This window comes from Triturus cristatus, chromosome 5_2 (genome assembly GCF_964204655.1).
Source record: "Triturus cristatus chromosome 5_2, aTriCri1.1, whole genome shotgun sequence".
Taxonomy (NCBI): Eukaryota; Metazoa; Chordata; class Amphibia; order Caudata; family Salamandridae; genus Triturus; species Triturus cristatus.
Genome location: NC_140588.1, coordinates 418,573,349 through 418,590,021, shown reverse-complemented (window position 1 = coordinate 418,590,021; position 16,673 = coordinate 418,573,349).

Sequence of the window (16,673 nt, the reverse complement as noted above, 5' to 3'; positions counted from 1 at the left end):
CCTCTCAGGAAGATTGGTTGGTAGCGATGATGCAGACAGCCTCACATGAACGCACAATTTATAGTCTTCAGGACCAAGCTGATCTTTTTCTTCAAACTTGGTCTCCATTTCTTCAATCAAACGCTGCAGACCCTCCTGCTTCCACTCTTGCCCAAGCACATTAATCAGCTTTTACCCTCTTTTGCTTTTTATTTCTCTCTTTCTCTTTGCCTCTTCCATCCTTTAGAGCGTCCTTCTGTTTCTATCTAATTACTCTTTCCTTGCATCATTCATTCATATTTTGTGTACTTATCTTCTAGGTTTTTTCCTTTTTCTCTTTTCTATAGGTTACTCTTTATTATGTATTAACCTATGTTTTAATTTAATTATTGTTTCACCTATTATTTATTTATGTAAATGCATATTTATTTCATATTTATTCATCAGTACTTCTTTGCATTGTATATTTCACTATGGATTTATCATTTTTCTTTATTTATTGATGTTCATGCTCTGATGTCTTATCAATCTATGTTTTAATTTAATTGTTGCTTCACCTATTATTTATTTATGTAAATGCATATTTATATCATATTTATTCATCAGTACTTCTTAGCACTGTATATTTCACTATGGATTTATCATCTTCTTATTTATTGATGTTCATGCTCTGATGTATTATCGATATATGTTTTAATCTAATTGTTGCTCCAGCTATTATTTATTTATGTAAATGCATATTTATTTCATATTTATTCATCAATACTTCTTTGCACTATATATTTCACTATGGATTTATCATCTTCTTATTTATTGATGTTCATGCTTCGATGTATTCTTATTATAAACCCAATAAAAAATTTCAACACAAAAAATAATTAAATAAATAAATAAATAATCTGCATGGAGTTTGTTTGGACCTCTCCAGCTCCATTTACCTCCAGGTTATTTTGCTTTGGCATTGTCCGAGTAATTCTGCATGAGATTACGGAAGACAATAGTTCCAGAGTGGGAGGAACAAAGGGATAGTACAAGTTGAATTATTTTTTTGGAGCCTAGGTATAGAATGCATGAGATGCCCGACTACTCCCATAAAGTCTACAGTCTTTATCCCCTTGGTTGTGGAGCTTTTGCACATGGTAGACGATTACTTGTAGTGCCATGAATTTATGGTTAGTTGTTGCTAAGGAGGAGCTAGTGTCTGGGAACCCAAAAAGCCCTGACAATTTTGTCGGACCAGCTCCCACTCTCCTAGGGGTGGGGCGGTGCAAGTGTGAGGCACTGCTGCTTAACAAAACCGCTCCCCAGCAATGCTGCTTTTGTTACTGGGGGCCAGTATTGCAGCATCGCTCACAAACCGGCCCCCAGTAACAAAACCGGCCCCTGCTGCTCAAAAAACGGCCCCCACCCTTCCAGCCTCCCGGGCTAACGCCCGATGCCCGCTAAAGCCAGTCCTGCTCTGGCTAGTGCACGTTGTGGAAATCCACTATAGCAGACTGGTGGGAAAGATGAAGATGAAGCAAGTCTCAAAGCAGGAAGAAAAAGTGTTATGAAAGGAACACCAGGCAGGGGGAGTGGGAATGGGGAAAGAAATAGTTACCTCAATCACTTCAGGAGCAGCGGATGGTTACTGATTAAGTTTGATTAATCTGTGCATGGTCACAGCTCCACAGAGACAAACATTGTACATAGGAATTAATGAAGGTCATTGGAGCGAGTGAAGTAATTGTGCAAGCCTTCACCACCAACAATTTAAATTGTTTTATAAATTACTTTTAACTGCCAGTTTAGCAAAGTCTGAAACAACTTCTGCTTTTAGAGCGCACGGATGCTAACACCCTGCAGCAATGCGGGATGAATTTTCAGGGTTTTGCAGAAGAATTGTAGATAGGCTATAATTATACAGCATTTATTCCTTCGCCTTGGTCTGGTGACGCTGCAGATCGCAAGAGCAAAGATTTTCTTCTTTAATGTTAATACAACCTAAGGGTAGGATTTTCTGCCTTGTTATTTTCCTTTTTGCACTCTTTTAATAAACTATTGAACCTCCTACAGAAAAGAAAGAGTTTGACAGATTAAAAAACACATTTATGGGGGGCGTGGCTTGGACGCCGATTAAGATGGCCGCTTAGACCCGGAGCTCCGCCGCACCGGGATGGACCCGGATTGATTATAACAGTTTCCAACCTCTTTTGTCAACACCACGGAGACGGTCCAGCTAGCGGAACGGGATGTGCACCTGGGGAGCCAAGGGTGATCCCTCTTGCGTTCGAAACACGCTATCTTCGTCGCGCTGAATGCGCTCCTCAGAACGCCCGCCATTTTGTCTCCTCAGCAACGCTCGCCTGTAACCGGCGCGCGCACCTGGAACAGCAAGTTTTTCCCATGTTTTCAGACGCGCTCTGCTTTCCATGACAATGTGGAGTAATTCCTACTTCCCAATCGCTTTTCAAGGAGCAGCTGTATGAAGGACTCATTACAACTTCCCTGGTAGGTGAATATCTCTGTGGTTTTGAACTGTTCCCCGAGGATTACATGTCTACTTTAACCCTTCAGGGAAATGACTTAATTTGTTTTCTACGCTTTTTGTGACGCTTGGAGATGGATTTTTTACCAGGGGCTCTTTCTCTATGACTTATATGCAATCTTGAGGATACCTCTGCCAAGCCTTATGTGGTACTAAACGTGGTATTGGTCAACCATATTTAATTGCTTACTATGTGTGGAAACACCTCCTAATATCTGCTCACATCATTTTCAATCCAGGAGTTTTTCAATGACCTTTCCAAGTCTCCTCTATTATTTCTGATAATCGCTGGGCTATTTGGATCTGGTCTGGTCATGTAGACATATTGACAATCCCTGCCTCTGAACCCAGATTGTTGTGTTGGCTTGCTTATTTGACTTTCGCTCACTATCATTGGCACGCTTCAAGCTTCTATGGGCAAGCTTCGCAATCCGAAGTTTGTCTTTGTGCCTTCAAAGGCTCCGCCTTCCTCTGCCTCCTCCTCACCATCAGGCCATTCTCCTCAGTCTCCTTCCATAGAGCAAATGGCGACAGCAGGTCCCTCCCGCTCTTCTTCATCACAATCTTCTTCCAGCAAATCTTCTCCTCCTGTTTCCTTACCTAAGCGCATGAAGCCGGACTCCTCTCCTCCGCCACCTGAGTCATCTCCACCCCCTATCTCTATGGAGTTGATACTTGAGGAGATTCGCGCTTTGCGCCCATTCGTGGAAGAGACTAACGCTAAGATGCAGCTTTTTGAGGACAAATGGTCAACTATGGAGGCCCGTGTTTCTTCTGTGGAGCAGCAGGTTCCAGAAATTCAGTCAAATTCCCATCGCATTTCCTCTTTGGAGAAGTCTCTTCTTGCCCTTCAGCAGCATACTGAGGATTTGGAAAACAGGAACAGGAGGAATAACCTGCGCGTTTATGGCCTACCGGAATCTTTGGAGGGGGATGATCCTGTCACGTTCTTCTCTTCTTTCCTCCTGAAGTTGTTAGACCTTCCTGCTACCACCTCTCTTAGTATCCAACGAGCCCACAGACTTGGTCCTCGTTCCTCCTCCTCCACCAAACCGCGGGGGGTCATTATCCTCTTTCTTAAATTTACTGACCTCCTCCTGATCCTCTCCACAGCTCGAGCGAAGCGCCAAATTTCTTGGATGGGTCAGAGAGTCTATCTCTCTCAGGATGTCTCTGGTGCCACTGCTGCCAGAAGAAAAGAATTTCTGTCTCTTCGCGCTCCCCTACGTTCTATGGGAGCTAGATATGGCCTTTTTCACCCTTGTACCTTCAAGGTAACTCACCAGAACAATACTTGGACTTTTCAGGACCCGGCTGAGCTCAAGAAATTCATCCACACTCAGACTAATGCTGGCATGGACACATCCAATCCTCCTACTGGTTGATTATTTACTTGATTGGTCTTTTTTCCTTACAGGTTCTTGCTGGAGTTTTTTCCCTTCTTAGTGGATTCTCCTTCTATCTGATGTGATTACATAATGGTTGTCGTTTGGGGTTTCTGTTTTTGCATATAATTGTTTGTTTGTGTATTGTTTACCTTCCCATGACCCCTGCATAACATGTTTCTTTTTTCTTTCCCCAGATTCTCTGTTTGACCAACCCTCTTGTAATCTTCTCCATACCATTTAACCCGTCTTCCTCATAATCCGTCCTGTTGCGGTGGGTTGTTGCTCTCCGGCTCGGAGGGCTGTTCTTGTCGAATCCTCCCACACCCCATCGTCGTCATCTTCTCATCTCCCTTCCCCCTTCAGGTATGTTTCCTTCAGTCGTCCGTTTTGGATATGTACTGTATCTTCTTCTTCTCCTCTTTCTCGCCCCTTTCCTTCCTTTCCTCTTTCCTTGCTCTCTTTTTCACCATGTTCTTCGACTTTCTTTTATCTTGCTCTTGTCTTTCCTCTGCTCGTTATTCTCCTTTGTGGCGTTTTTTGGTTTTATTCCTTTTCTCTGTTCCTGACACACTTTATTGTGATTTAATTTAAAGTTATTTCATGGAATGTGAAAGGTTTTGTTAGCCCTATTAAGCGGCAGAGAGTGCTTTCCCATCTAGCCTCTTACACCCCTGACTTGGTTCTTTTGCAAGAGACTCATCTCTCTGAGGCGGAGTCTCTTAAGTTAAAAAGAGGTTGGGTGGGAACGGTTTTATTTTCTCCTACCTCTAACAAAAAGAATGGTGTGGCCATTTTGTGTCACAAGAAGTTAAAATGTAAAGTTCTCTCTCAAGAAAATGACACTGAGGGTCGTTGGGTCTTAACTAAGCTGTTAATTAATTCTGTTTCCTTGACTGTTTTTAATGTATATGGCCCCACTCACCCTGATTGTAACTTTTGGCCTCTAATAACTTCTAAATGTTTCCAACACAGTGATTCTTTGTTCATTCTAGGGGGGATTGTAATCAAATTGTTGACCCGTTTCTTGATCGCAAATCCTCTGCCCGCTTCACCCCCCACAAATCACATACACAATTCCTTGACACTATCTCCAAATCTCACCTTCTTGACTCTTGGAGACTGTTCCATCCTGACTCTTTAGACTACTCGTTCTTCTCACCCCCTCATGCCTCCTTCTCCCGGATTGACTATATATTCCTCTCTCAATCTCTCTCTCAAAATCTTCTTTCCTCATCTATAGAGCCGATAGTTATCTCAGACCATGCTCCTATTGTCACCGTTTTTGATCTTCTTCCCCCTCACCCCAAATCCTCCCGCTGGCGCTTTAATAACTCTCTCCTCCTAGACCCCCTTTTTTCTTCTTCCTTCCTTTCCTTTGCCACGGAATTTTTCCTACTTAATTCTGATCCTTCTTTACCCCCTCATGTTATTTGGGACTCTTTCAAGGCTACGGCTCGCGGCTTTGTGATTGACTTTGTCTCAAAGGAAAAGAAATCTTATCTTAAGAAGCAAAAAGACCTTCTCTCTCATATCAAATCCTTAGAACATAAATTTTACACCTCTTCTACTCCAACTGTTGTACCAGACCTTATACGTGCCAAACTCGAGTTCAACAAAATTTCTACCGACAATGCGTCCTCATTGCTTCTCCGCAGCAGCGCCCGCTACTACGGAGGTCGTAACAGGTCAGGTAAACTTTTGGCCAACTATCTTAAGTCCCGCAAGGAGCGTAACCTGATTGATTCAATATACTCCAACGATAACCATCTCCTCCACAAGGAAGAGGATATACTCGCCCAATTCCAGCAGTTCTACCAATCTCTTTATACCCCTGAATCCCCCCCTTCGACTACTCTCATTCAATCCTACTTGGACAAAATTCCTGCCCCCTCTGCCTCTCATCTTAATTTCCCTGATCTTGAGCTTGGCCTCTCTCTCACCGAACTGGACAGCGCCTTAACATCTCTAACCAAGGGTAAATCTCCGGGTCCAGATGGTTTTTCTGTGGAATTTTATCTACATTTTTCAGATCTTTTGCTTCCCAAACTTCTCTCCCTCTTTCAATCCTTCTTCACCTCCGGCACGGCTTCTGGTACCTTTCACGAGGCTACCATCTGCTTAATACCCAAAGATGGTCGTGACCCGCGATTCTGTAAGAACTATCGCCCAATATCCCTCGTTAATGTAGATTATAAATTATTTGCTAAACTTCTTGCCCGACGTTTAGATTCTTTCCTCCCACACCTTATCGGTAAGGAACAATGCGGTTTCGTAAAGGGTAGACTTACCTCAGATAACTCCCGTCTTTTTCTTAATGTTCTCAATAAAGTACCTTCTCTTAACTCCTCTCTAGCTGCTATATCAGTGGATGCCGAGAAGGCTTTTGATAGAGTAGATTGGTCCTTTATGTTCGCCTCCCTTCGTTGGCACGGCTTTGGCCCTAATTTTATCTCTCTTGTTTCTCTACTTTATTCCTCTCCTAAAGCGTCTGTATTAGTTAACGGCCGAACGTCCTCTTACTTTCCTTTGCAGCGTGGTGTCCGCCAGGGCTGTCCTCTCTCCCCTTTACTTTTTGTTCTGGCTTTAGAACCGTTTCTCTCGTCCATTAGAAACAATATTTCTATTTCTGGCTTTCCTTATGATAAAACCCACTTGAAACTCTCTGCGTATGCGGATGACATTCTTTTGTTTATTTCCGATCCTGACCAATCCATTCCGGCCTTATTAATTGAGTTTAACTCCTTTTCCCAAGTTTCTGGTTACAAGATCAATTCCGATAAAACTGAGATTCTCCCTCTTACTAAATTTTGTCTCCCTCACCAGTTTTCGGCCACCGGGTTTGCATGGAATCCCTCTAAAATTAAATACCTTGGAATCTGGTTCTCCAACTCCATTTCTTCATCTATTCGGCTCAACTTCACTGCCGTACTATCCCGTATAGATAAGTTGCTCTCTTCTTGGAATCCCCTTTTTCTCTCCTGGTGGGGTCGGCTAGATTCGATCAAAATGATGATCTCTCCCATTCTCATATACATTCTTTCCATGCTCCCCGTTCATATCCCTGATGTCTATTTCAAACGCATTGACTCCTGTCTTTCTAAGTTCCTTTGGAATAATAAAAAATCGAGAGTTGCGCTTGCTGCCCTTCGTAAACCAAAGGCTAACGGCGGAGTCAACTTTCCGGATTTCCGTCTCTACCATAAATCCTTTTCTCTCCGTCAGGCTTCTAATTGGCTGGTCCTTACACCTTCCCCTCTAGCTCCTCTTTGGCTCTCCATTGAACGTTCACTCCTCTCTCCTTTTTCCCTTTCTGAAGTTGTACATTTCACTGCTAAGAACTTAACCACCCCTCTACCCCTTTTTAAACATACTACCTCTCTACTACATGCTCTAGTCCGTTCGGACCCGATCTCCCGCGAATCTTTTTTGGCTTCCCCGATTTGGTACAATTCACTTATTCTCCTCCATAATCGCCCTATTTGCTGGACTGCGTGGAGATCTAAGGGGCTGATATGGGTTAACCAGCTTTTTGATGGCTCTCTCTCGTGTTCTTTTCCTCGATTCCGACTCTTGTTTCACTGTCCCCAGTCTTTCTTCCATAGATTCTCTGTCCTAATGGCCATTATACTTGAGGTCTACTACTCTCTCCCCTTGTCACCCTCTTCTGTTTCCCAGTCCCCGCTTCTTCAGATTCTCTCTGCTCTTCCCAAAGCCTCTCTTATTTATAAGTTTTTCTCTTCCCCCAATCCGACTCGTCCAAAATCCAAATTGGAAATTGCTTGGGAGCTTGATTTGGGCTGTGAATGGTCTATAGTTGTTTGGGACAAAGTCTGGGTCAGATCTTTAAAAATCTCCCGTTCTGCCTCACTAACTCAGTCTATGTTCTTTCTATATCATAGACTTTATCTCTCTCCCCTCTCTATTTCTCGCTTCTCTCCTGATAAGGACTCTACCTGTTGGACCTGCTCTGCCCCTAATGCTGATCTGTATCATTTACTTTTTCTATGTCCTTCTGCTCTAGTACTTTGGGATCAGGTGTGGTCTTATGTCTCTCGCTTATTCTCTATCTCTATTCCGTATTCTATCCCTCTTCTTTTCTTAGGTAGTATTTCTGACGCTCTTGACATTCCTTCTAGTTCCTCAGGTCTATTAGATCTCATGTTGGCTCTGGCTTTCCAGCACATTGCTTCTAACTGGAAGGATCTTTCTAAGCTTTCGATACAATGTTGGTGGAACTCCCTCTGTCACTATCACAGACTTGATGTTCGCTTCGCTGCTGCCTCCACTCCTACTCTCAACAGAGATCTATTCTGGTTGCCTCTCACAACTTATCTTGATTCTATGGCTCTAAAGTCGAAATCTGTTTCTCCTTTATCCTCTGAGAATTTCAAACCCCCATGAAGTACACTGGCTCTACCCTTCCTCTTTCTTTCTTCTTCTCTATTCTCTTCATCTTATCTATATTTACATTCTTATTCCCTGCCTTTCAAATATTCCCTACTCTTGGCTTATTTGCTCTCTCTATTTTATCTATCTTCTGTCTGACTGTAGCATTTACTCTTCACTAAGACGCCTCATATCTCCCTTTCTCTTTCTTTTCCCTTCTTTCCTTTCTCCTCCCCTTTTCTCTCCTTTTCCCCCTCTTTCTTTTTCCTTTCGGTTCCCTTTAAAATTTTATAAAATGCTTTTCGTATTTTTTTTTCCTCAGGTTCCTAAGGTTCTTGAGCTTATAATGACCCTGTAATATTTTTTCTCTCCTTTTGACTTTGTATGACAATGCTCTTTATATGACCTGTATTTGTCGTTCGCTATGTTTCTCTTCAAATAAAGCATTTCAAACATAAAAAAAAAACACATTTATATTTATGGAACTGTCTTACGTATTCGTACAGGCCTTTGCAAATCAGCCAGAAATGTCCAATTCCACTTTTGTGAAAGTGAAAAGAGTGCACAATCCTTTCTATGCTTCAATTGCATATGAATATTCACATTTTATTCCCGTTTTGATGTATAGGAGCCAATTCTTGAAGGCGGGTAAGAGTAGGCGAAAGAGTACTACAGGAGTACTACTTTATGTACTTCAAATTTCCTTTGTGAATAGGTCCCATAATAATTCTGTGTTTCGATTGATCACACAAAAATTAAAATATGACGTGTTGCTGTTTTATATACATCTTATGTTGTCCATCCCATCATTCATGGATAACTTTCAAAAGACAGGCCGAGGACAGGACTTTGTGCCAATTCCACTGCACGTAGGTAGCAATATGTAACACTCTGAAACATGTACAGTACTTCAAATATTAGTTAAAAGTAACAGGTTTATCTGTTGGGCAGACATCTGAAATAGAATGGAAAGAAAAAACAAGGGGCCTTGTCATAAACTGCACTTTGTTGTATGTTTAGTAATTAAATAGTACTAGTCACATACTACAAAATGCTATTCACTAACCTACATACGAGGACCTCCACCTCACCTTTCTTTTCTATGCAGAGATCTCTATCCTGCTTGCTGAGGTCTCCGCACTCTTAGATATACATTTTAGTATGAAATATGGGAGAAACATGGAGGAGCGGCTGGGAAATGTGGAATGCATACCACTAAATGGGAGATGATTAAGGAGGGGCTTGCTTAGGGTAAATGAGGCGTTTAGAGAGAGTCACTGACCATGTCATGAGTGATGTAATATGTGAGGTTATAAGCAGTGGATTGCAGGGCATCATTTTTAGTTCGCTGAGGTTACTATATATTCTGAATTTTACTGGTTTTCTATGAGTAAAATCTGAGCCTAACTATAATGTCCCTGTAACCTTTGTTTTTTTAAAGTGAATTTCGAAGGTTTTTCAAATTCTATTTCATAACTATAACGTGTCAGGTGGCCCCCCTCCTGGGCTGATTTTGGTCCCAGGGACCTCAACCCCTGGGCTCAAATGTGGATCACCTGGTCCCACCTAGGGCACCCAATTACATCTGTTGGGGACTGCGGGGGGAGCCTGAATGCCCCTGTTGTCCCTGCCGGCTCCCCTCCTCCTGTGGGTGCCGGCATTGCTTTTATTTTGAGGGAGCTGCTGAACATGCATTTTTATGCTCTCGCTTGCTAGAAGTGAAGTGTTTGCTATGGCTTGGCGGGAGTTTCAAAGCTCTCGCCAAGCCCTGGCAGACAGCGATGTCCCGGGGTAGACTCCCTGGGAATTAGCAGGAGCCGGACCCGGGTGCGGCGGTCCCCAGGGCCATCTATAGCTCCAGGAAAGGGGCCGCCCAGACACCCTCCTTTCTTTGATTTTGCCCCAGGAAGGTGGTGGTCACTGAGGCAGAGGGGAGGTCCATGTGGCCCCCCTACATTAAATGAAATTAAAGCCCTGGGAAGGTGGTCACCCCTGGACTGTGGGTGGTCTGTGTGCCCCCCACTTTATTTCAGGTAAAGTCCCGGGGAGGTGATGGTCCCTGAAGCTCAGGGTGTCCGAAAGCCCTCCATTCAAAAAGTAAATAAGCCCCGGGGAGGTGGTGGTCCCTGGGGCAGTGGGGAAGGCCTAATGGGCCTCCCCACATTCATTTATTAAGAAGCCCCTGGAAGTGGGGGTCCCTGTGGCAATATTAAGCCCAAGGAGGCACGGCCCATGTACCCCTTACCTTATTAAAAAAATGCCCCTGGAACCTGGCCCACCCGGGCCGATAATTAATAATTTTGTAAATAAATTTTGTGAAGATCCTGGCAATTTTTTTTTATGTTTTTGGGCTTTTGGGGTACTTGTGGGACCCCTCCCCCCTCCCAAGAAGCCGAGGTGGTTAGGGTATTTCTTCCTTGCCCCCTTTCTTTTTTTTACTGTTTTTGATAGGACTTGGCCCAAGCGAGCCCCAAGATGGCTGCTAACACTTCCTGGTTTGAAGTGTTGGCAGCAAATCAAATCTTAGCACAGGATTGGAAGGAGACGCAGATCCTCTGAGTCCCTATATATACAAATGGAAATTACTTTAAATTACTCTGCAACTACTGAATGGATTTACACCAAATCAGAAAAGGCACTTTCCTGAACCAACAGCTACCTTTTTGCCACATTTGGTGTAATTCCGTTCAGCATTTCGCGGATGTAACCGTGCCTAAAGTTGCGTATAAAAATGAACATGGGGAAAAAGTGTTTTGGGACCCCCTTTTTCTCCACCCCCGCCAAAGCCATAATACTTTCAAGACAGCAGCTGAAGTGAGTGGCCAACTAGTTTTGAACATTTTACGTGGATTAATCAAACAACGTCAAAGTTATTGGCAAATGAAAAAAAGCAAATATGGAAAGTACATCCTAACAAAAACTACCTACTGGCAACTGCCAGTAGGTAGGTATATATATATATATATATATATTCACTTAAAAAACCATAGGTTTCACACATGTTATAGTTAGGTGGATATTTCACTCGTAAAAAACCAATGAAATTCCCCCGTTATAGTTACTTTAGATAACTATAACTCGCTCGCCCGCAATCCTCTGCTCATGACACATATTACATCACTCATGACATGGTCAGTGGCATCACTCTTGACATCACTGATGACATCATCCTTGTGATAGAGTGGCGGTCGCGCGAGTTATAGTTATCTGAAGTAACTATAACGGGGGAATTTCATTGTTTTTTTACGAGTGAAATATCCACCTAACTATAACATGTGTGAAACCTATGGTTTTTTAAGTGAATTTGCAAGGTTTTTTAAATGCTAATTCGTAACTATAACGTGTGTGAAACCTATGGTTTTTTTCAGTGAATTTGTATGGTTTTTTAAATGCTAAGTTATGTATGTATTTTTTTTTTATATATTTATATTTTATGGTTTTTCATAAAGCACCCCCGTGATTTAAAAAAAAAATAAAAATTAATGTTTTTTTCTGCCTCCGGGGTCCTTCAGGGACCCCCTGACAAAGGCTAGGGGGTCAGGAACTCTCTACCCTGCCCCCTTTTCACGTTCGCCACCTTCCTTTTCCACTCTCGCACTGAAAACAAACAAAATGGCGGCCGACACTTCCTGATTTCGACCGACTCGAACGTTGACTGACATGTAACAACCAATCAGAATTACGCTCCCGCACGTTAGGGTGCGCGCACGGTGCGCACATGGTGCGCGCACGGTGAGCGGCTATAGATATGTATGTGCTTTTAAATGCAATTTTCTCTGGAAATACTGAACAGATTGACTCCATATATGCAAAAGGCACTTCCCTGACCTGAGGACTACCTCTCTGCCAAATTTCAAGTAATTCTGTTCAGCCGTTCGGGCTGTACCTTCGACTAAAGGTCCTATGGGAAAATGCATGGGGAAAACGCGTTTTGGGACCCCCCTTTTTTCTCGGCCCCCGCTTGACGAATCCCCCCGAGACTTTCAGGGTAGGAGCTGAGCGGAGCGCCCCATTAGTTTTGAAAAATTCGCGAAGATTCGTTAACCAGCGCCAAAGTTATTCAAAATAGAATTTTGAGATTTCCTATGTAAACACGGTCCTAACTATAACTATCTACTGGCGACCGCCAGAAGATAATATGTATATATATATATATATTTCAAAAATGAATACAACTTTTAAAACTTTTAAACATTTAATAATACTAAACAGAAAGTCAATTTGAAAATGATAATGAGGGTGGATTTTTTTTTAAAGATAATTCAAAATAATTTAATTAGTTATGAAAATAAGTTTGAATGAGGTAATGTGGCAGAACATTTTTTTGTTGTTGTAGTTAATAATTTAGGTAAGTTAAATGACAGTGTTATTTTTAATTTAAATATGTTTATGTGTTTTTAATTAACCTTTTAAAAAAAATTCCCTCTACTTTATCCAGGAAGATCACCAACCCAGTGTCCGAAACTTCTGTCCACCTGGGAAAAGTTACTAACAGTAACTTTACACTCATAAATTCTGTTCCAGGGTCTCCACCCCCTGTTTTAGTGGGTGGAGCTATGTAAGTCTGACCCTAAAGTAAATTTACACTTGGAAATGCTAAGTAGCAAAATGTGTAAAGCTATTTTCAGGTGCAGTAGTATGTTTGCATCTGAATAATTCTACATGTGTAAACTTACCTTTGTGAATGGGCCGCCCAAAGCTCATACACTGAAAATTCGAAACATTTTGGTGACTGCATCTTCATCAGTGAGTAAGCCATGTCTGTAGGAAACAGTGTTTATTTAAACATGTATTCGTTTTGGAAGGGTTTGCAAATCACTGCATGCTTCTGATATAATCTTCAAAGTGGTTTAGGGAGATATGTGACAACCTCTCAGATGAACACCAGATAAGCAAGATACGCATTTTTTAGGGTAAAACATTATTATTGTCCAGACAGCTGACTGGTGACAAGGTGTTCTCAATAAGTGATTTCCAATTGTACGTTTTACGAAATCTTAAAAACGACACTATTTACATGCTGATGAACATATCAACTTTTCCTATTGTTTTTTCCTGTGTTGAGTTCAGTATTTGATTGATAAAGGTATTGGAAACTAGGAACAGCAGCACATATGAACCTTATCACAAATGTCTCTGGCCACTTCAGACTTTGCTTTTCATAGGAAACGTCACTTTGATTCATGAAATTCACCATCATTTGATTTTATGTGATTTAGGGTTCCCAACTCCAGTGTGTTGAGTTTGTCCAGGGTCTTGGGCCTTTCATTTTACATTTCTCAAATGCCTTGTCCGAGTGGTCTTGTATGAGGCATGATTCAATTTTTCTCTGGGCTCCATAGGGAGTGCAGGTAGACACATGGAAATGTTGCCTTCCCACACATATAATACAATGGGGCACTTTTATCAAGACATCGCACGGGTGCAAAGTGATGCAAACAGCAGGAAGTCTTGATGAAGTATTTACTTTTCAGCACAAAAAGGCTTAAATGTAACTCAAGAGGTGATTTGTGCTAATTTGATTACTTTGCTTCAAGTGTGCATTGTATGTATGGTACACGGTCGTTCCCACGCTACCTCCATGAATTTTAACGCATTGATGGGAATGACTTTGCACCAAAAAATAAGAACTCCTAGAGGCAGGCATTAACAAGGAAAAATCTTTTCATTTCTCTTAATGTTTCCCAAATTCTATGTGTGTACAACACACATACAATGTATGAAAAGTTTTAAAGTTAGTCTAAGCAAAGTATTTTGTACTGAAGGTCAATCTATGCTAGACAACACACACACACATTTGCACTATGGTGCAGACATGTGTAAGTTGCATTTGGCAGACTGTTTGTGTGCTAGTGCTAGGGAAGATAGCAGAAGCATCATATCTTAGTAGCAATGGCTCTGCGATGCTCTCTCCCCTTAGAGATATGCATCGCAGAAACTTTACATGCTGCTCCGCATTGCACTACAACTAATGTGGCATGGGGCAGATTTATTATTTTATACTGCAATTCAGTGCATCAATCACCAATTGGCTGTGAAAAAACCTGGGGGAAAGTACGTGGAAGTGTCAGAGGTATCACTATGTATTTAGCTACCCATCTCCTGTCAGTAGGATTGAGCAACTTCAAGATCCAACTAAGAAATCATTTTCTAGAAATACCAATAACGGGGGGGGGGGCATATCGTCAAGGGTCGGCGTTAACATTATCGCCGCTTTTGTGTCCATTTTCGGGCGAAAGGCGGCGATAATGTGTTTAACGCCCTATCAGCATGGACACGCTAACGCGTGAATTCATGCCTTAGCGCCCATAATCTTATCGCCTCGCTAATGAGATGCGAGGTAGGCGTTCCTGTGTGAACTACAGCGATATCAATCGCTAACAGGCATTCTCCCTATCATCAATAAAATCGCTAACTGGCCTAGCAACATTTAAACTAGCGCTAACCGGCTATATCGCAAGTTTCTTACGCCTGCTAATTTTCTGACTTGGCTATGTTTTTAATGGGAGGTGGATTATTATGCTGAGTCCACATCTCCCTATCAGCAATGTTTTTGTCTAACTCTTTTTTTTATCGCAGGTAATCCTGCGATATTGCCCCTTATCGCCGATATTGCCTGGATTTCTATCACGTCGGCGATGCGCTCACCGGGCGATAGAATCTGGCGATAGGCGGCGTTAATTTTCTGCACGCTAAACACGGCCAGCGATAATTATCGCTGGCCGTTGTCAATATGCCCCTTAATACTTTATGTCATTACTGATTTATCCCTGCCTCTAAGATAATTGTGCTCCTTACCATGAAAAGTTTTGTATCTGCTGATCACACTGTACTTTGCATGTAATTATAAGATCTGTGTATGGTATATTGCATTTTCCTGTTATGTACACTTCTTGATTTATTGTTTCTGGTAGCAGCCAGTTACTCTTCTCTCTAGGGATACTTCATCTTCCATCTGTAACAATCTATTTGGACTGATTCCCTACACTTTAAGTTATTTATTAATTTGTTTTTGGTAGCCAAGAAGCTAGCTTAATTTATAGCAGTTGTTGTGTATTGTAGTGTACATGAAATAGATTCAAACAAAGTCTTGCGCTGAATTAAATATGTATGCAGGAGCAGGGACTTTCATCTAATTAGTTACAAATAGTCAAATAGTGCATTGCTGTCTGTCTATGATTCATTATCAGTGTGCATAAGTATTTCCCATTTTATATATTTTTTTGCTGTGTGTGTAGTCTGTTTTCCCCATATATACTGTACATTATTTTTAAAGGGATGTTGTTTGTACAATTTTCTTGCATCAATAAAGATCTGACGCAATGTATCATATATTATATTTGAGTGAAGTGTGAAGCAGTCTGACGTGAATCATCGTTAGTGCGTCATTAGTATCAACTGTCACTGCATGTGCAAAACAGTACATTTATCGGAATGCCTAGGGGTGAACTACGAGGCACACGCGTTTCAGGCGCCCCTCGCCACATTCTGCAGGGGTTTCTCATCATTTTGAGGTATGCCACTTGGCATGCCCCTTTGCCCTAAAATAAATTCAATTTGGACGACTTCTGAGAGGAACGAAAAGATTTTTTATCGCTGGCACATTCTACTGCTGCTTGCCATCCCTGGCATAAATAAGCTGGTGGTAGGCAAGTAAAAGGTTAAAGGAAGGCGAATATGCAGACCCTGCATAACTACGACTAGGCGGATGAGAGAAGGTAAGCCGAAATATACAAAATATATATGTAACCTGTAAATACGTGCCCTTATCTCCCTCATGTATCCTGCACCGTGTCCCTACTACTCGATCCATAACTGGTTGATGTTTATCCCTGTTCTGTGTATTGCTTTATTTACCTGTAAAGCTCTCTGATACCCTCACGGGTCAAGTTCGGTTCTATAAAACTCATAAAATAAATAAATAAATAAAAATATCACTCACTTGGGAGAATGGTACATTTTACTGTCAAAGTACCGGTGGAGAGAATTCCTGGGAACAAATGCTTCTCTTCCCCGGTTTGTGATTTATACTGGTTCTTGACACCAAGGAGCGATCACAAGTCTAGAATGTCCCTACCAAACTACTGTTACTTTATGATAAATCCGGTAGAGAAATTGTGTCAACAATAAACTACACACTGCCCATCTAAAAGAAAATTCGAGAAACATACAGCATATTTAAATCACACCTTCGTATATGTGTAATATACTCTGTTTCACTGGCTTACAATCATTCCCCTAAGTTGCATGTTTAAACCATACAGGCTATAAACTACTCGTGTGTATACATATATGATATCTACAGAAATGAAGCCCATTTTAGCCACAGGCCCTGCTGGTAAGTCTGAGAACTTTCACATTGTTAAGTGCAAGTGACAGAACTATTTTTCCAA